Genomic DNA, 22,022 nt, shown 5'->3' with positions numbered 1-22,022 from the left:
ACAAATATAAGAAAGAAGAATATCATGAACCCTATATTTCATCATTAAGCATCAATAACTACAAAACTAACCTCTTAGTCCCACAGGTTGTCATAGACTGGAGACTATGCAACTTCAAGGTAGTGACCAGTTGAGTTCCCAGCGAAGGCATTCTTGTCTTGCATAGCCTTTCTCTCCTTGCTATGCTCTCACATGTGGTGGTTGAATGGAAGGAAGAAGAGAGAGAATAAGAGAGAAAAAGAAGGGGAGACTAATCTTATCATGAGGGACCACCATCAATATCCCATGTCAACAGGATACCTCCGAAAGGCCCTACTTCTTAATACCATCACATTGGCAGTCAAGGGTGGACATAATTCAATCCATAGCATAGCATAGCACCTTTCTATTTTTAAATCAAGACAGACCATCATTTTATTCTCTCTGTTTTAATGCTTATTCATTTTCCCTGAAGTATTTTAAAGACAAGATGAACATTTCACCAAATGTTCATAATCAGTATTTTTAGTAGAATGATAGGATATGAAAAAAACGCTCTTTTGTTCCCCCCAAAATGAACATTTTATATCCAGTCCATATGCAAATTTCCCTGATGTTCAAAAAGCAGATGTCTTTTCACAGTTTATTGAAAGAATGTAGTCATATGTTGTACTCGGTTGTTCTCCTATAGGACTAAATAACTGTTCCTCTCCCAATTTTAATGTCATTTATTTGTTCAGAAACAGAGAGGAAGCAGGGTGGTTTGTCTTACAGAATGCTGCACTATTGGTTTTAGAGCAGGAGTCCACAATACCAGCACAGTGGGACAGGACCAGTACCTGTCCTTGGTCTATTAGGAACCAGACCTCCACAGAAGGAGGTGAGCTGCAGGCCAGTGAGTGAGGCTTCATTTGTATTATTACTGCTCCCCATCACTCTCTCATCACCCCCAGAAGGGACAGTCTAGCTTGTTTTCCTGGAACTGTTTGTAGTTACATAACCTAAGCTTAATAGAAACAAAAATAACTTAAATATTAATGATTATTTTCCTTTCTCAGTGCTCAGAATGGTGAGTTGATGTCCTAGCAGTCTATCATATTGACAAGTTGGATGTTGTCTATTAACTTTTGGACACATTCACCCAGCCTAAAATTCAGTATGAAAAAACTAACATCATGGGATCCAGCTGCATCCTTCATGGCAAATAGAAGGAGAAAAGCTGGAAGCACTGACAAATTTCTTCATCTTAGCTTCTAAAACCACTGTGGATGGTGCCTGCAGCCATGAAATCAGAAGACATTAACTTCTTGGCAGGAAAGCTATGAGAAAGATAAACAGTGTGTTGAGAAGCAGAAACCTCATTCTGCCCAGCAAACTGGTAGATGTTTGGCCTTTTCATTTGGATTCCTAAACATTCTGTCCAGTTCCCACTGGTCTTTGAAGTTCCTCACTTTTCTGGTCCTTCATGATTCGCAAGATTATTTTGTGCATTTCTTTACTCAGTCCTGAAATCAGTCATCTCTTTAAGATCGTCTGATGGGAAATGTGCTTAGAAGCTACATGTTAGACCTCAAAATAGTCACTGTAATCAAGTTGTCACTGCTTCTACGCTTTACAGTGGTCGGAGGAGGAAGAACACATTTTCCTTAAAATTAAAATAAAAAAGAATATAATTAGTTGGTACAAACTTATGCTTGCACTTCAAGATTTAAGACAGCAGGGTTTGAATTAAACTTGTATATGTTATATGTGAACCTCTTTTTCTAGCCACTGAAAGGCTGACTTTAAAACATTAGTTTTAATTCTTGTCTTGCTTTTACCTCTTAACATGAATATGATTCTGTCACAATAACAGAAACAATATGAAGAACAATAAGTTGTTGAATTATTGCTCACTTCAGCTGCGATGGTGGTGCAGAAGCATGGCGGCTACAACGGCAGCTCAGAAGCATGGTGGAGAGGAGCTACCCAATATCCAAATCACGGGCAGCAGCCTAGAGGAGCTACCCTACGTCCAAGTAAGGAGCAGCGGCTGTGCTTTGCTGGAGAGCAGTGAAGAGACACCCCACGTCCAAAGTAAGAGAAGCCCAAGTAAGACAGTACGCGCTGAGAGAGGGCATCAGAGGGCAGACAAACTGAAACCACATGCACAGACAACTAGCCAATCTGTCACACGGACCACAGCCTTGTCTAACTCAATGAAACTAAGCCATGCCGTGTGAGGCCACCCTAGAAGGGTAGGTCATGTTGGAGAGGTCTGACAAAATGTGGTCCACTGGAGAAGGGAATGGCAAACCATTTCAGTATTCTTGCCTTGAGAACACATGAACAGTATGATAAGCAAAAAGATAGTACACTGAAAGATGAACTCCCCAGGTCGGTAGATGCCCAATATGCTACTGGAGATCAGTGGAGAAATTACTCTAGAAAGAATGAAGGGATGGAACCAAAGCAAAGACAACACAGAGCTGTGGGTGGGACTGGTGATAGAAGCAAGATTCAATGCTGTAGAGAGCAATATTGCATAGGAACCTGGATTGTTAGGTCCAGGAATCAAGGCAAATTGGAAGTGGTCAAACAGCAGATGACAAGAGTGAACACAGACATTCTAGGAAAATGAACTTAGATGGACTGGAATGGGTCAATTTAACTCAGATGGCCATTATATCTTCTACTGTGGGCAGGAATCCCTTAGAAGAAATGGAGTAGACATCATGGTCAACAAAAGATTCTAAAATACAGTACTTGGATGCAATCTCAAAAATGACAGTATGACCTCTGTTCGTTTCCAAGGTGAACCATTCAATATCACAGTAATCCAAGTCTATTCCCCTATCAGTAAGGATAAAGAAGCTGAAGTTGAACAGTTCTATGAAGACCTACAAGACCTTCTAGAACTAACACCCAAAAAAGGTATCATTCTCATTGTAGAGGACTGGAATACAAAAGTAGGAGTCAAGAAACACCAGGAGTAACACGCAAATTTGGCCTTGGAGTACAGAATGAAGCAGGGCCAAGGCATTCTGCCAAGAGAATGCACTAGTCATAGCAAACACCCTCTTTGAACAACACAAGAGAAGACTCTACACGTGGACATTACCAGATGGTTGGCACCAAAATCAGACTGATTATATTCTTTGCAGCCAAAGATGGAGAAGCTCTATACAGTCAGCAAAAACAAGAGTGGGAGCTGATGGTGGCTCAGATCATGAACTCCTTATTGGTAAATTCAGAATGAAATTGAAGAAAGTGGAGAATAGCACTAGACCATTCAAATATAACCTAAATCAAATCCCTTAGGACTATACAGTGGAAGTGAGAAATAGATTTAAGGGACTAGAACTAATAGACAGAGTGCCTGATGAACGATGGATGGAGGTTCATGACATTGTACAGGAGACAGAAATCAAGACCATCCCCAAGGAAAAGAAATCCAAAAAATTCAAATGGCCATCTGAGGAGGCCTTACAGATAGCTGAGAAAAGAAGGGAAGCAAAAAGCAAAGGAGAAGAGCAAAGATTTACCCATTTGAATGCAGAGTTCTGAAGAATAGCAAGGAGAGATAAAAAGACATCCTCAGTGATCAATGCAAAGAAATAGAGGAAAACAACAGAATGGGAAAGACTAGAGAACACTTCAAAAAAATAGAGATACAAAGGGAACATTTCAGGCAAAGGTGAGCTCAATAAAGAACAGAAATGGCATGGGCCTAAGAGAAGCAGAAGATATTAAGGAGAGATGGCAAGAATACACAGAGGAACTGTACAAAAAAGACCTTCATGACACAGATAATCACGATGGTGTGATCACTCATCTAGAGCCAGACATCATGGAAAGTGAAGTCAGAGGGCATTAGGAAGCATCACTGTGATCAAAGCTAGTGGAGGTGATGGAATTCCAGTTGAGTTATTCAAAATCCTGAAAGATGATGCTGTGAAAGTGCTGCACTCAATATGCCAGAAAATTTGGAAAACTCAGCAGTGTCCATAGGACTGGAAAAGGTCAGTTTTCATTGAAATCCCAAAGAAAGGCAGTGTCAAAGATCGCTCTAACAGCCACACAATTGCACTCATCTCACATGCTAGTAAAGTAATGCTAAAACTTCTCCAAGCCAGGCTTCAGCAATACGTGATTCATGAACTTCCAGATAATCAAGATGGCTTTATAAAAGGCAGAGGAACAAGAGATCGTACTGCCAACATCTGATGGATTATCAAAAAAGCAAGAAATTTCAGAAAAACACCTACTTCTGCTCTACTGACAATGCCAAAGCCTTTGACTGTGTGGATCACAAGAAAATCTGGAAAATTCTGAAAGTGATAGGAATACCAGACCACTGAATTGCCTCTTGAGAAGCCTGTATGCAGGTCAGGAAGCAGCAGTTAGAACTGGACATGGAACAACAGACTGGTTCCAAACTGGAAAGGAGTATGTCAAGGCTGTATATTGTCACCCTGCTTATTTAACTTATATGCTGAGTACATCATGAAAACGCTGGGCTGGAGAAAGCACAGGCTGGAATCAAGATTGCTGGGAGAAATATCAATAGCCTCAGATACGCAGATGACACAACCCTATTGCAGAAAGTGAAGAAGAATAAAGTACCTCTTGATGAAGGTGAAAGAGGAGAGTTAAAAGTTGGCTTAAAGCTCAACATTTAGAAAACTAAGATCATGGCATGTGGTTCCATCACTTTATGGCCAATAGATGGGGAAACAGTGGAGACAGTGATTGAGTTGATTTTTCTGGGCTCCAAAATCACTGAAGATGGTCATTGTAGCCATGAAATTAAAAGATGTTTACACCTTTGAAGGAAATTTGAGACCAATCTAGACAGCATATTGAAAAGCAGAGATATTGCTATGTCAACAAAAGTCCACGTACTCAAGGTTATGGTTTTTCCAGTGGTCATGTATGGATTTGAGAGTTGGTCTATAAAGAAAGCTGAGCCCCGAAGAATTGATGCTTTTGAACTGTGGTGTTGGAGAAGACTCTTGAGTGTCCCTTGGACTGCAAGGAGGTCCAACCAGTACATCCTAAAGGAAATCAGTCCTGAATGTTCACTGGAAGGACTGATGCTGAAGCTGAAACTCCAATACTTGGCCACCTAATGCAAAAAGCTGACTCATTTGAAAAGGCCCTGATGTTGGGAAAGATTGAGGGCAGGAGGAGAAGGGGGTGACAGAGGATGAGAGAGTTGGATGGCATCACCAACTCAAGGGACATGAATATGTATGGACTCCGGGAACTGGTGAGGGACAGGGAGGCCTTGTATGCTGCCATTCACAGACTCACAAAGAGTTGAACACGACTGAGCAACTTAACTGAACTGAAGTTGTTGAATATATTGTCAGAGTTCTTTCCTTTTTTTTTTCTTTTGATTTTCTTTGGTTTTGTTTTGATTGGCCGGATTTTTGTTTTTCCTTAGAAAATATTCCACTCTGAATGTAGAGTCTGAATTTTAAAGCCACTTGAGTAATGTGTTGTTACAGGTAGCTAGTCAACAACTTGATGTAATTAGATTTATTAGTCTTTATTCTTAATTTGTTCAGTTCACTTCAGTCCTTCAGTTGTGTTCATCTCTTTGTAACATCATAGACTGCAACATGCCAGGCTTCCCTATCCATCACCAACTCCTGGAGCTTTATCAAGCTCATGTCCATCGACTTGGTGATGCTATCCAACCATCTCATCATCTGTCTTCCACTTCTCCTCTTGCCTTCAATCTTTCCTAATATCAGTGTCTTTTCCAATGAGTCAACATGTTCAGAATGCATACAGTCTCTTTTAAAATCAACCAACAAAAATTAAATTCCTCTCTGTCCCCACTGCACTCCCAACTCTAGGCCAGAAACAAAAAACTGCAGAGACTGAAGGCTGATTCCAGCACATCACTGTGGAGATTTTGTTCCCACCTTTTTTGGGAAATAAAATTAGCTGCTAACATTAAAATCACTAGACTGTACATAAATATCCAAAATTCTGATTCTCTTCAAAACATGGCCAACTGGCCTGCTTTACAGCACAGGTGAAGTGCAGAAAATGCTGCTCCCAGAGGTAAAACCTGTGCTGCCCAGATTCAAACATAGCCACCTAGTCCTAGTATCATATTTCCTGCCTCCTGGGGCCATGAGTTTGTGAGAACTAGACTTCTAGCTCTCTTAAAGACTACTTTTGTCTTGATCAATTTTGACTTTGAAGCCTTTAACCCAGAACCTAGCACACAGTTCTTCCTTGTACAGTTGTTGGATGATAGAAAATATCTTGTGGATGCATATGACATTTCTTCCAATACTGAAAGCATGCAATTGAAGTAATGCTCTGCCCTAAATCTTTGATGCAGCCTGGCATCATAGGTGCCCCTGATGTCTGCCATTAGACCCACTACCTAAACCAAGTTGTATGTCCCTGGGCTGTCCCTAAAGTTTTCATTTTGCCATTTGATGACTTATACCCTAGCAATGTCCTCGCCAACAAAGACCTCAATGCATATCTCATGAAGTGGCTAGGAAGATTATATGAAACCACGCATGTCGAGCATGGCCCCTAATATCCATTTTCATAATGTTGTTGGCAGTTTTTCTCCAAGTAGGGAAGATTTTCCATCTTCTTAGATGTCCATGCAGATCAGTATGATTTTCCAGCCAAGATTCAAGGAAGAGATAACAGTTCAATTCTCTGTATTCTGAAAAGCTTCAAAGTCCATTCATCAAGGACACTGATGAAGGCAAAGTTTTTATTGAGACCTTGTGTTTTTTTTCAGATCTTTTAGTGGCCTGAAGGGGAAAACTAGGGTAGGTCAGAGCCTATATAACTAGGGACTCCCGGTCTCCACTACATGCTAAGAACCCAAACTTCCCTGAGTACTTGGAGCCGGGAAAGAAGCATGAAGGGGCTTGTGCTCCTCAGGCTGGTGGCCTTCTCAGAGTGTATAGTCAAGTAAGTATGGGGACTGAATGTCACATCATGTTCCTTTCTCGGATTTTCATTTTCATCTGATTATTCTTCCACCCATCAGATTTAGAAGGGAATGGAATAGTTCTGTAAGAGTCTTAAAGTTCAATTCTTACTTATTGATAAGTAACTTGCTATAGGAACTGTGGATCCCAAGGTCTTGGTGTAGATTTGGGTTGCACAACATTTGGGGTCCAGTCATGTCATGACCTGTTGAAAATGAAACAGGTCAGTGCACAGTTGTTCAGTGCACAATCTATGCAGATATTGATGTGGTCCTGTGGAATAGCACTTTTCCACATTTTGTTCAACATGTCTTATTTTTTCCCCATCTATTTCAGTGTGTATATGCCTATGTCTGCATCTCTGTATCACTGTCATTTATCTCTCCATCTCTTTGGAAGTCACTGGCAGTCTATTTCTCTTTGTGTTGTTTGCTTTTAAATGTTCATTTGACTCTTACTTCCTTGTCAAGCCTCTGAATTTCCCTTACTTTCTTCCTATATCTTGGATTCTTCTTTCAACTCTTTCTTCTCTTTCAACTTGGAGAAAGATACACTGTTTTATATCTGACAAGCAGTGTGACCACACCCAACTCAGAAACCACTTGCATTTCAAATTGTTCCCTTGTAAAATAGAATAAGAGTTCTCCTTCTTTGAGGTCCTTTGAGAAAGAATGAGTGGGATGGCAATAGCAATGCTAATGGCTGTCATTGTTGACACTTCCTGTTTATCAGGTACCTTATATCCATCACTTCACTTATCCTCAAGATATTCTATTTGGAGGGTTTGTACTGTTACATTCCACCATTTTACCAAAGGGGACACTGAGACACCACATGGTCATATGGCTTACCCAAGATTGCAGAAAAGAAACTGTATTCAAATATATGTCTTTGCCATGGTATATGCATAAAATTCTGATAATAATGTGCCTCATAAAAATGATTAGAAAACACAAAGGGCCATTACAATGACAGTTATACCTTAACACATGCAGCTAATTGTAGCATCTTTGTTTTCTTTGTCAAATGCTCGATGAAAGAATACCTCTAAGGAAAGTGAAGACCATGAGAAAAACCCTCAGTGGAAAAAACATGCTGAACAGTTTCCTGAAGGAGAATGCTTACAGACTGTCCCAGATTTCTTTTCGTGGCTCAAATCTATTCACCCACTGAGAAACATCAGAGATGTGAGTATTTTGGGAGGATGGTGCTCCACAGAGCTACCCTGGTGCTCTAGCTTAGCATGGGGTTCATCTAGAGGTGCCAGGTGGGATGTTGGAGCTGGGGTCCCTGCAGGGGACACTGGAAAGCAGGGGCCCCACTCAGAGGAGAAGGCACTCTCATCCTCAACTGTTGGTCTTTGTGACTGGGCCTGGCAACTACCAGGTGGCAGGTAAATATCCATTTCTGTGCCAAACATGTGTCATTAGTTTGAGGGTGATTGTTCCTTCTGAAATAAGTGAGCACCTCAGTTACAGATGAAGAGTGAACCATCACTGATCAAAAGGTAGAACCAAATGCAAAGCAACTGTGAATCCCCAGGTAGAGGAATTCGGTTTCCACAGATGCAAGAACAACAGCAGGAAAAAGTTACTGAACCTGTATTCCAAGTATAGCCATAAGAATCTAACACAGTGCTTTCTGTTTTTAAATTAGAAAAAGGCTTATTTTGTCTTCAAAAATGCCGATGCCAGCCTGAGAGATAGTCAAAGAGTATATACATGTCAAATGAAAGGGTCACCTGTGTGGTGTTGATTGGATGTGGTCTGAGTTTGGAGGGAGTGGCTGGGGTTGATCAAGAAGGACTTCTTGGAGAACAAAGTGCTAAGGCTTGGTTTGAAGAGACTACAGAGCATCTCAAATGAAGGCACCAGGACTTCCCTGGGTGTCCAGCGGTCCTGGAGGCCCAGTGGTTATGCCTCTGGGCTTACCATGCAGGAGATACCACTTCAATGCTTGGTCATAGAGTCAATATCCTGCATACAATGTAGCACTGGAAAATAATATATCAAATGCAGATACCTCTGTGACCAAAGTCTGTGAGCTGCATGGTGGTTAGAAAGTGGTCTCAAGAGATATGTGACTCCCAGAGGGAGGCATCAGTGTAGGAGTAGAGGGTAGCCAGTTCTGCACTAACCCACTCCCTCCTTCCACCTGTAGTTGGTCTACATGGGTAATATCACCATTGGAACACCCCCTCAGGGATTCCAGGTTATCTTTGACACAGGCTCATCTGACTTGTGGGTGCCTTCTGACTTTTGCACCAGTCCAGCCTGTTGTGAGTAGAGACACTCCATACCCGGACCATCCTTCACTTACCCTGCCACCCTTTTTCCATCCTTGGCACCTAATGACACTCATCTCTTCTGTCTGAAGCTACAAAGATTATGTTCAGACATCTTCAGTCTTCCACCTTCCGGCCTACCAATAAGACCTTCAGGATCGCCTATGGATCTGGGAATATGGAAGGAGTTGTTGCTCATGACACAGTTCGGGTAACAGTGTAACAAATGCTGAGTCAGGACTGGATATGAGGCGACCACTGCTTGTGAAACAGATGCAGGACCATCTGGCAGGACACTTCCTAGCCTAATTCCAATAGATATTGGCCATCTTATCCACAGGATCATGTCTCTGGGGTGACTGTGCCCATGATGACACATGAGTAAACAGATTAGCTAACCCAGAGAGTGGCTTGAGGTGTGGACTTGCAGCTTTAATGCCCATGAGCAGTTTAAGGTTGATTTAGCTGGGAATGAGAAGGGATAAAAGCACCCACTTTTATATTAACAGACTGTTCCCATCACTATCTGGTGAAAACTGGTTTAATTCTGCAACAACCCCACACAGCAGTTACTCTGATTAGCTCATGAGACATATGAGGAAACAGGTCCAGACAGCAAGGGCCTTGCTGAGGGCACACATGTGGTAAAAGGTGGAGTTAGGCTGGCTTTTCAGGACTGAAGTTGCTGTGCGGTGTTTGGGGACAGGATAAAACTGATCTGGAGACCCTGGGGGGCAGTCAAGGGCTTCAGGTGTCCAGAGTGGAAAACTGGAGGCCTGAGAAGTCAAGGGGCCTGATAAATGAGTTCTCACTCTAGAGGACCCTTGAGAGTCTAATAAACCTATGGCTTGCCTCCCCAAAAAATACTTGAGTAGTTGACCTCTCTCTCTGTATCTCTCATACACAGTCACAGAAATAAACACATATCTCCAAAAGTGAATTCCCCAGGCAGTAATTTCATAGAAACCTGCAGGCAAGATTGTGTTTTCGGCTTCTGTCTTCCTGGACAAATGCAGAATCCACAGTACCTTACAGATAATTCAGTCCACTCCTGTCATTAGGTCACAGTGATGCCAAAGAGAAAGCTATCTTATTCTCGATTGTGTTCTCCATAAGGTGGCGCCAGTGGAACCTGGTCTTACTCTTGGTTGCCCCACCTGGACAGAAATCAAGAGACCAACTTGACTCACTCAGGTGGTCTTTCTCAGAGGGGCAGATGTTTTAAAATTCACAGCCTCTCTCAAATGGAACCCAAATTCCCCTTCCACCTTGTTTTAACCGTCTGTGGGCAACCTAAGACAGAGCCCAGCCTCAATTCTTCTCTAAGGATCTAATGGCAATGCACCCCAGCCCAGTCCTAGCCCCACTTCACATATCTGTAAGTGGAAACACTCTTCTCTCCCACAGATTGGGGACCTTGTAAGTACTGACCAGCCGTTTGGGCTAAGCATGGCAGAATAAGGATTTCAGGGCAGAAGATTTGATGGTGTCTTGGGCTTGAACTACCCCAAATGATCCTGGTCTGGGGCCATCCCCATCTTTGACAAGCTGAAAAATCAAGGTGCCATTTCTGAGCCTGTTTTTGCCTTCTACTTGACCAAATAAGTCTGAGATGGACAATTTCTTTCTCCAAATTAACTGTAAGATGCTTTCAGTTGCACAAAAATTATAGAACACTTGATAAAGCAGTATCCTGAGAGTGATATAACCAAGGATAACTATGGCCCCAGGGCCCTAGCTGGCTTTGCCACTGGCTTTTATAAATAAAATTTTATTCGAACACAACCCTACTCCTGGGCTCAAGACCAGTAACTTGGTGTAGCTGGGTGAGTTATGAGGGAGGCTAATGGAAGGCAACAGGAAACAAGCTGGAAGAAAAAGCAATATGATTTGTTTATGAATTCCATAAGGAAGGAAGGAGAAGGATGGTGGATATCTTTCCTTCCTCATTGGCACTTCACTGGGAGCCCAGGATAAGCTCCCCTACTTGTGGAGCCAGTGAGATACGAAAGTGTGGGACACAAAAGTGCGGGACGCCTTGTTCAAGAAATATTAGGCATTTCAACACAAGGAGAACAGAGGTGGGGTCCCTTCTGAGTGTGGGGCCCTTTGGACAGTGGAGGTCACAGGCCAGTGGAGCCAACACTGGGTAACCTGAACCCACACCCTTAGAACTCCCAGGCCTTGATTTTCCTGAAAAAACGACAAGGTGGACATGCAGAAAGCCAAAACACTTTAGCACCCTGTCCTATGAGGGTGTCTGAGCACTCAGGTCACTGGAGGTCCAGGGCCTCTTCAGAAGACATAGGGGATGGAGCTCAGACAAGTGATTCAGCTTCTAACCTCCTCTCTGCCATTCATGAGACAGTAACAGACCTCAGGCTGAATCTCTGTCTCTCCTAGACTCTATTTCTGCATCTGTACACGGGGACCTTATTAGGGCATTGATGGTTGAACAAGCACAGCTCTCAGACAGTGCTGTTCTTACTGTCTTCCAAGGATCACACCCTCACTTCTCTCTACAGAGATGAGCAGGAGGGCAGTGTGGTGATGTTTGGTGGGGTGGACCACCACTACTACAAGGGAGAGCTCAACCGGGTACCATTGATCCGAGCTGATGACTGGAGTGTACACGTAGACCGGTAAGCCTCTCACTCTGAGGGTCAGCCCAAGTGATGCTCTCACTACTGTACATGGACACAGGCAGACACACAAATGCATTCTCAGACACACAGTCACACAGACATATACACCACCCACAACAATACAGACAGACACACAGACACTTGGAAACATACAAGCAGACACATATAAACCTACACAGAGACACATAAAAACATGCATAGAGTGTCAGAGACACACAAGCACACACAGAGATACATACAAACACACATACAAACAAATACACAAGCACACAAATACACAAACGACCCATGGGTTCATAATCCCCAGGCCTTCTGAGCATGGCTCTGACCAGGGTCCTAAAAGGGACCAGAGAGGTTTGTGCAGATGAGAGAGGCCTGCACCCACTGCCCTTTGAGGTGGGGAGCATGGTTAGAGGGCTCTACATTGTGGTGAACAGAGGATCATGGAGAATTTCACCAGCCTGAACAGAGTTATGATAAGATGACCAACTGTCCAGGGCTACAGAGATATCGAAGTTCTCAGTACAGATAAATGTCATTTTAAAAAAAGGGACAGTACTGAGAAAATGGGGAAAACTGGTCTTCTTAGGGAGCAGCTACCCAGCAGTGGAGAGAGGTTGCCTGCAGTCTTAAGACGTGAAAGCAACTAAAAAAAAAAAAAAAAAAAAAAAGTGCCAAGTTCTTGGGCACACAGTAGGACAGGGGCTATTACAGAGAATCAGGAAGGTGGGATCCAGGAGTGACGTGAGGACAAGAGGCATAATTGACAGGTTTCTGTGTGACACCCTCAGATAAAATCTGACCTTTCCTTTGGAGTTTCTGTGGGCTAGTCATGTATTTCCTGGCCAGGGTCTCAGGGTCTGAGCTGGTTGTAGGAGCGGTGCTGGGAGATACCCTCTCCCAGAGGAGCCCTTCTATCCCCTCCTATGAGAATCTGTTGCCCTTGCGAATCTCCATCTTCACTCTGTGTGCAACCCGTTATTTGTTGCCCACCAGATACAGCTCTTTTGAGGTTTCTTATTGTTTTCTCATTCTTCATTAACTCATTGAACAGATAAGCACTGGGCATCCACTGTGCGTCAGGCACTTTAAGGAGGCAATGAAAGATTGTTGTTGAATCATGCAAAGACGCCGAGATTCTTGGCCCTGAAGGAGAAGAATTTAATGCAGGGCCAGAGATGAGGCTTGATCACTCAGAGCTTTTGTGTAATAAAATTTTATTAAAGTATATAGTAGATAGAGAAAGCTTCTAACAGGCATCAGAAGGGGGCAGAAACAGAGCCCCCCTGCTAGTCATCAGTTGGATGTTACACAGTAACTCAGTTCAGTTCAGTCACTCAGTCATGTCTGACTCTTTGCAACCCTGTGAACTACAGCACGTCAGGCCTCCCTGTCCATTACCAACTCCCCGAGTTCACTCAGACTCACGTCCACCGAGTCAGTGATGCCATCCAGCCATCTCATCCTCTGTCATTCTCTTCTTCTCCTGCCACCAATCCCTCCCAGCATCAGAGTCTTTTCCAATGAGTCAACCCTTCGCATGAGGTGGCCAAAGTGCTGGAGTTTTAGCTTTAGCATCATTCCTTCCAAAGAAATCCCAGGCTTGACCTTCTTCAGAATGGACTCGTTGGATCTCCTTGCAGTCCAAGGGACTCTCAAGAGTCTTCTCCAACACCACAGTTCAAAAGCATCAATTCTTTGGCACTTAGCCTTCTTCACAGTCCAACTCTCACATCTATACATGACCACAGGAAAAACCATAGCCTTGACTAGATGGACCTTAGTCTCTGCTTTTGAATATGCTATCTAAGTTGGTTATTACTTTTCTTCCAAGGAGTAAGCGTCTTTTAATTTCATGGCTGCAGTCACCATCTGCAGTGAGTTTGGAGCCCCCAAAAATAAAGTCTGACACTGTTTCCACTGTTTTCCCATCTATTTCCCATGAAGTGATGGGACCGGATGCCATGATCTTCGTTTTCTCAATGTTGAGCTTTAAGCCAACTTTTTCACTCTCCTCTTTCACTTTCATCAAGAGGCTTTTTAGTTCCTCTTCACTTTCTGCCATAAGGGTGGTGTCATCTGCATATCTGAGGTTATTGATATTTCTCCCAGCAATCTTGATTCCAGCTTGTGTTTCTTCCAGTCCAGCGTTTCTCATGATGTACTCTGCATATAAGTTAAATAAGCCGGGTGACAATATACAGCCTTGACGGACTCCTTTTCCTATTTGGAACCAGTCTGTTGTTCCATAACCAGTTCTAATTGTTGCTTCCTGACCCGCATACAGATTTCTCAGGAGGCAGGTCAGGAGGCCTGATATTCCCATCTCTCTCAGAATTTTCCACAGTTTATTGTGATCCACACAGTCAAAGGCTTTGGCATAGTCAATAAAGCAAAAATAGATGTTTTTCTGGAACTCTCTTGCTTTTTCCATGATCCAGCAAATGTTGGCAATTTGATCTCTGGTTCTTCTGCCTTTTCTAAAACCAGCTTGAACATCTGGATGTTCATGGTTCATGTATTGCTGAAGCCTGGCTTGGAGAATTTTGAGCATTATTTTACTAGCATGTGAGATGAGAGCAATTGTGCAGCAGTTTGAGCATTCTTTGTCATTGCCTTTCTTTGGGATTGAAATGAAAACTGATCTTTTCCAGTCCTGCGGCCACTGCTGAGTTTTCCAAATTTGCTGGCATATTGAGTGCAGCACTTTCACAGCATCATCTTTCAGGATTTGAAATAGCTCAACTGGAATGCCATCACTTCCACTAGCTTAGTTAGTAGTGATGCTTTCTAAGGCCCACTGGACTTCACATTCTAGGATGTCTGGCTCTAGATTAGTGATCACACAATCGTGATTATCTGGGTCATGAAGATCTTTTTTGTACAGTTTTCCATGTTTTCTTGCCACCTCTTCTTAATATCTTCTGCTTCTGTTAGGTCCATACCATTTCTGTCTTTTATCGACCTCATCTTTGCATGAAATGTTCCCTTGGTGTCTCTAATTTTCTTGAAGAGATCTCTAGTCTTTCCCATTCTGTTGTTTTCCTCTATTTCTTTGCATTGATCGCTGAAGAAGGCTTTCTTATCTCTTCTTGCTATTCTTTGCAACTCTGCATTCAGATGCTTATATCTTTTTTTTTCTCCTTTGCTTTTCACTTTTCTTCTTTTCACAGCTATTTGTAAGGCCTCCCCAGACAGCCAGTATGCTCTTTTGCATTTCTTTTCCATGGGGATGGTCTTGATCCCTGTCTCCTGTACAATGTCACGAACCTCATTCCATAGTTCTTCAGGCACTCTATCAGATCTAGTCCCTTAAATCTATTTCTGACTTCCACTGCACAATCATAAGGGATTTGATTTAGGTCATACCTGAATGGTCTAGCGGTTTTCCCTACTTTCTTCAAATTCAGTCTGAATTTGGCAATAAGGAGTTCATGATCTGAGCCACAATTAGCTCCTGGTCTTGTTTTTGTTGACTGTATAGAGCTTCTCCATCTTTGGCTGCAAAGAATATCATCAATCTGATTTCGGTGTTGACCATCTGGTGATGTCCATGTGTACAGTCGTCTCTTGTGTTGTTGGAAGAGGGTGTTTGCTATGACCAGTGCATTTTCTTGGCAAAACTCTATCAGTCTTTGCCCTGCTTCCTTCTGCATTCCGAGGCCAAATTTGCCTGTTACTCCAGGTGTTTCTTGACTTCCTACTTTTGTATTCCAGTACCCTATTATGAAAAGGACATATTTTGGGGGTGTTAGTTCTCAAAGGTTTGTAGGTCTTCATAGAACTGTTCAACTTCAGCTTCTTCAGCATTACTGGTTGGGGCATAGACTTGGACTACCATGATATTGAATGGTTTGCCTTGGAAATGAACAGAGATCATTCTGTCGTTTTTGAGATTGCATCCAAGTACTGCATTTCAGATTCTTTGTTGACCATGATGGCTACCCCATTTCTTCTGAGGGATTCCTGCCCACAGTCGTAGATATAATGGTCATCTGAGTTAAATTCACCCATTCCAGTCCATTTTAGTTTGCTGATTCCTAGAATGCCGACGTTCACACTTGCCATCTCTTGTTTGATCACTTCCAATTTGCCTTGATTCATGGACCTGACATTCCAGGTTCCTATGCAATATTGCTGTTTACAGTATCAGACCTTGCTTCTATCACCAGTCACATCCACAGCTGGGTATTGTTTTTGATTTGACTCCATCCCTTAATTCTTTCTAGAGTTATTTCTCCACTGATCTCCAGTAGCATATTGGGCACCTAATGACCTGGGGAGTTCCTCTTTCAGTATCCTATCATTTGGCCTTTTCATACTGTTCCTGGGGTTCTCAAGGCAAGAATATTGAAGTGTTTTGCCATTCCCTTCTCCAGTGTACCACATTCTGTCAGACCTCTCCACCATGACCCACCCGTCTTGGGTTGCCCCGCAGACATGGCTCAGTTTCATTGAGTTAGACAAGGCTGTGGTTCTAGTGTGACTAGATTGACTAGTTTACTGTGAGTATGGTTTCAGTGTGTCTGCCCTCTGATGCCTTCTTGAAATACCTACCATCTTACTTGGGTTTCTCTTAACTTGGGTGTGGGGTATCTCTTCATGGCTGTTCCAGCAAAGCGCAGCTGCTGCTCCTTACCTTGAATGAGGAGTATCTCCTCACTGCTGTCCTTCCTGACCTTCAATATGGGATAGTTCCTTTACGCCCTCCTGTGCCTGAGCAGCCATGGCTCCTTGGACATGGGGTTGCTCCTCTCAGCTGCCGCTCCTGGCCTCAGGCGTGGGTGGCTGCTCCCAGCCTCTGCCCTTGGCCTCAGACTCGGGGTAGCTTACTTGGCCGATGCCCCTGACCTCGGACGTGGGATAGCTCCTCTCGGCCGTTCCTGTGCCATCGCAGCCTGGCACTCTTGGCCACTGTCCCTGGCCTCGGACGTGGGGTAGCTCCTCTTGGCTGCACTTAGTGTGCCAGTCGCAGCCGCCTGCGCTTAGTGTGCTGGTGGCAATCACTAGCAGTCTGTTAACGAAAGAAAGCAATGAAGCACCAGGCCCCTCACCCATAAGATGCATTTTGGGATAATCTTGGCACCAAATGGTTCATCCTGGCCATAAAATGATTAACCTGAATCTTGAAGAAAGGCAGATCACCATACAAATAGTTTTACTTACATAGATTAGGGGAACAATATCTGAGTATAACATACTGGTTTGTCAAGTAGGGTCTGAGCCTAAAGGCAAAACCGACTTGAAGACAGAGTTTGGGGTAAACGTATAGTACATTAGCATCAGTTCAGTTGCTCAGTCGTGTCTGACTCTTTGCGACCCCATGAATCGCAGCATGCCAGGACTCCCTGTTCATCACCAACTCCCGGAGTTCACTCAGACTCACTTCCATTGAGTCCGTGATGCCATCCAGCCATCTCATCCTCGGTCATCCCCTTCTCCTCCTGCCCCCAATCCCTCCCAGCATCAGAGTCTTTTCCAATGAGTCAACTCTTTGCATGAGGTGTCCAAAGTACTGGACCAGCTTTAGCATCATTCCTTCCAAAGAAATCCCAGGGTTGGTCTCCTTCAGAATGGACTAGTTGGATCTCCTTGCAGTCCAAGGGACTCTCAAGAGTCTTCTCCAATACCACCGTTCAAAAGCATCAATTCTTCGGCGCTCAGCCTTCTTCACAGTCCAACTCTCACATCCATACATGACTACTGGAAAAACCATAGCCTTGACTAAACGGACCTTTGTTGGCAAAGTAATGTCTCTGCCTTTGAACATGCTATCGAGGTTGGTCATAACTTTCCTTCCAAGGAGTAAGCGTCTTTTAATTTCATGGCTGCAGTCACGATCTGCAGTGAGTTTGGAACCCCCCAAAATAAAGTCTGACACTGTTTCTACTGTTTCCCCATCTATTTCCCATGAAGTGATGGGACCAGATGCCATGATCTTCGTTTTCTGAATGTTGAGCTTTAAGCCAACTTTTTCACTCTCCTCTTTCACTTTCATCAAGAGACATTAGCATAGCTTAAGATAAACATTTCCATAAGAAAAAGGCATTGGTTATCATAGCTTAAGATAAACATTTCCATAAGAAAAAGGCATTGGTTATCTCTAGGTTTGAGAATATTTAACTTCAGATGAAACCAGGTGTCATTATGGCAACACAGTATTTTATGAGAAAATTCCTTTTAAATTTGTATAGAGAAGGAAAAAAATATCCCTAGTTTGTTTCCTCCTCCCACTTAAGAGAGATAAAAATGTCTGACACTTGCAGGCTATTTCCTCCTGTTTGGAGACCCATTGCCTTCCTGCCTGTTACCCTCTCAGTAAGGAGAATGAAACTCGCCCTCACATCTAAGAAGGCAGATGTACATGAAGTGACTTGCCCACATAGTGAATTGTGACTTTGGTACATGCTAGACATGAGGAGGAGAAGGCAATGGCAACCCACTAAAATACTTTGCCTGGAAAATCCCAGGGACAGCAGAGCCTGGTGGGCTGCTCTCTATGAGGTCGCACAGAGTCAGCCGCGACTGAAGTGAATTAGCAGCACCAGAGCAGCAGTCATGAGGAAGGGTCTATCTACAAAGTGACCAAGACAGGAGACTGATAAACACCAGGGGAAAGACTTCCTGAAAACAATATAATTAAGCGGGAATCTGGAAGATGAGAAGAAATTCGCTAGTCAAAGGGGAGTGGAATCTTCTAGGAAGGAAGACCAGCTTGTGTCAAGGTACAAAAGATCCTTGTGTATTCAACTATCACATTTGAGGATTTCAGGAAAGGTGCTGTGTCAAGAGCAAAGGAAAAGAGGGCAAGAGAAGAAGAGGTATTTAGGAGACAGTCAGGAAGGGGGGCAAAACTGGGGAGACTCAGAATGACCTTGATGCCCGCTTTCTTCCATTGCCTCTCAGCATCACCATGAAAAGAGAGGTTATTGCTTGTTCTGATGGCTGTGCGGCCCTTATGGACACTGGGACATCAGTTATCCGAGGCCCAGGAAGACTGGTCAATAACATACAGAAGCTCATTGGTGCCAAGCCAGTGGGTTCCAAGGTGAAGGGTCATGCCCCAGGGTCACTCCCAGTCCCCACACACAAGGATCACCATGGCCAACCTCTAACCCTCTCTAACAGCACTACATTTCATGTTCTGCAGTCAATACTCTGCCCTCTATTATCTTCACCATCAATGGCATCAACTACCCAGTGCCAGCTCAAGCCTACATCCTCAAGGTGAGGGGAAAATACTGATGGTTGGTTCTCAGACTGGAACTGGCAGGAAACCTCGGGCTGCTGCTGAGAGGAGAGCGCCCTTTGGAGGCCATGTCACACCACTGCAGATGCTACTGAGCCCTGTGGCTGGGCCAGTGCCTCCCACAAAACCAATCACTTGAGAGTAAAGGGTTTGTGGGACACTGATCTTTCTGAAATAAATGTGGAGAGGCCACATCATATGGAATGGTGAGAGTCAGGGAGAGGAGAATACTAAGGTCCTCAGTCCTCAAAGAGCTTCAATTCAATCTGAACCCTTAGGTGCATGAACATGAAATTCAGCTCTAGCAGTCCCTGAAATAGGTCATGTTACAAGGAGAATGGCTGGGGACAGTCCCTGTGTGATGTCCCAACATAAGTTAACAGTCTGCCTTCCCTTCTCAAGATTTTTCTGGTCTGGATGATAAATTACATGGTCAGCCTAGTTCTTGCCTGCATCTTCCCCTTGCTCTGGACAGGTGCCTCCTTTCTCAGTTAGGATACCCGACCTCTCTGTCGGGAGGTTGGATAATAAGGTGAATAAACGGTGCCCAGTGACTGCTCAGCCCCGGCACAGGGTGGAGCCTTCATGTCAGCTCCCTGGAGAGTTCAGGGCAGGCTGATGGACTCAAAGAAGGCTTTGAGGAAGAGAGGGAATTTCAGGAATTCTAAAACGACAAACTCATTGAGCCATTTTGAGGGTTGCTTGGTTCTAGGCAAAAGTGCACTGGATTCTAAGCAAATGGCATCTCAAGGTGGCCTGCACTAAGGCACTGGGGACTTACTAGGGCTGATGAGGGCTACGGACTGATCAGTGGGGATGGGGAACCAGAGTACGTTACCCATCCAAGCTTGGAGTGGCCAAAGAGGGTGAGTGTGGGCCAAAGGAGGCTTCTCAGAGTTCCTGAGTTAATTGTTCAAGAATATGTTGTGGGCACTGCTCTATTTAAGATGGATAACCAACATCGAGGTACTTTGTACCACAAGGAACTTCACTTAGTTATATGACAGCCTGGATGGGAGTAGTGTCTTTGGGACCAGGATACCTGGATACATACTGTTGAGTCCCTTTACTATCCACCTGAAACTGAGAATATTGTTAATCAGCTATACTCCAATACAAAATAAAGTTTTTAAATAAAGTACAGATTGTGGGGATGCAGGAAGAGAACCAGCATTTTCTGCAGAGTAAATAAGGAGCAGGAGTCAGAAGGAAAGAAACAGGGAGTGAGGGGAACTATGGACACACTTGTTCTCTTCTAAATAATTATTTTGATGTGTGGCTAACCTTCAGTGTTGCGTCAAGTTCTACTGAACAACAATATGACTCAGTTATACACATAAAAATATTTTTTATTATTGTTTTTCATGTGGCTTATCAGTGAATATTGAATATATACCTGACGTTCTACAGTAGGACGTTGTTGTTTTTCATTCCTCTGTTTCTCCAATCCCAGTCCTCCACTCACCACATCCTTCCTCATGGCAACCTCATGTCTTGGCCCTTTTTGGTTGTAGATGAACTCTCATATCTCCTGCTGCTGAGAAAACCCCTTGATACTTACTAAAAGAGGGAAATAAAACAAAGAATTTTGCTGGGTCTGGATATTGGGGGGAGTCACTGGTAAGGGCTCATGCAGACTTGTGCATGTCTCTGACTTCTCCAGGATTCCAGAGGCTACTGCTATACCATCTTTAAAGAGAAAATAATGAGGACATCTACAGAGAGCTGGTTACTGGGTGGTGTCTTCCTGAGGCTGTATTTCTCAGTCTTTGATCGAGGAAATGACAGGATTGGCCTGGCACCAGCAGTGTAAATGCTTGAAGTGGTTCAGGAATCAGTAAGGCCACTCTAACACACACTCACTTACACTTTGGGCATTCCTGTCCAGGATGCTGGTGAACTGTATTTGGTGGTCTGTACACCCTATTCTCAGTAAAGAATAAAGGGTTTCACTCTTAATGGTGCTGAAACAAATGTTGTTTCTGTATGTGTCTGGGTATGAAGGTTCTAGAACCAAGTCTGAATCAAAATTGAGAGCAGCCCTATTCCAACTGGCTTCAAGGAAAAGGGAGACTCATTGAAATGATTCTGGGAATCCAGGATACAAGAATCAGAGCAAATACAAAGATCTCAGTGACTGGCCCCAAGAAATCAGAAGTCATCAATTCTCTTTAACCCTTGCTATTTCCCTTCGGTCTTCTTTGATGGTCTTAGCCTGGCAACTTTTTTCCTTAAGGCTTCTACACTTAGTGAGGGAGTTCAAGCTACCTGCTCTAAGGTTTTAAATCCCGAAGGCATCACCTAGTAAGGAAAAAAGTTTGCAGACTTCAGAGTTCAAGGGTGTTCACTGAATGACCCACCTCAGTTCACATGTACAGCCCTAGATCAGGCATCCTGGCAGGGACATGGGGTCTTATGACTGGCTTTTCATGGTCTTTGGCCCTGACCCAGAAGGACATATGATTGTCAATTTCCTCCAGAACTACATGACTGAAGCTGGGGAGAGGCAGCCCCAAGGATATAAACTGGCAGATGGTCTATGCCATAGAAGAGATTGTGATGACCCACAAACTCCACCACCTCCTCATTCAGAGGAATTAAAAGGGGTAATAAAATAGACTCTCTTCATCCCATCTCAGACAAACGTATCAATGGGCTTCTCCTCCAGGTGATTTTTGGGTGAAGTACTTCATAAAGAGATGGTTCCCTCTTGTTCCCACACTCCAGTCACCAGCTCTCTGCCACATATGCCTGCTCTGTCCTTTCCAGTCCTACTTGGCAAGTGGTGGGCCCCGGGGATCCCTCAGCCATCTCCCTCCTTCAGGGCCCAGAATGCCCCTTCCTTGGCCTCTAATGCTGCTGGGGAAAATGCAATGCATGTATCGGGGGACCCAGGGTACACAGAG

General features: G+C 43.8%; 1 protein-coding gene and 1 pseudogene across 1 annotated transcript in view; both read left to right on the top strand.

The window, feature by feature from the left end:
• Positions 1–22,022, top strand: part of PAG3 (pregnancy-associated glycoprotein 3) — a 928,325-nt gene that overhangs the window by 812,402 nt on the left and 93,901 nt on the right.
• LOC114110020 (pregnancy-associated glycoprotein 1-like) lies at positions 6,866–20,954 on the top strand (annotated as a pseudogene).

This window comes from Ovis aries, unplaced genomic scaffold (genome assembly GCF_016772045.2).
Source record: "Ovis aries strain OAR_USU_Benz2616 breed Rambouillet unplaced genomic scaffold, ARS-UI_Ramb_v3.0 scaffold_87, whole genome shotgun sequence".
Taxonomy (NCBI): domain Eukaryota; kingdom Metazoa; phylum Chordata; class Mammalia; order Artiodactyla; family Bovidae; genus Ovis; species Ovis aries.
The sequence above is the reverse complement of the archived record's forward strand: the minus strand, read 5'-3'. Positions and strand labels throughout refer to the sequence as shown.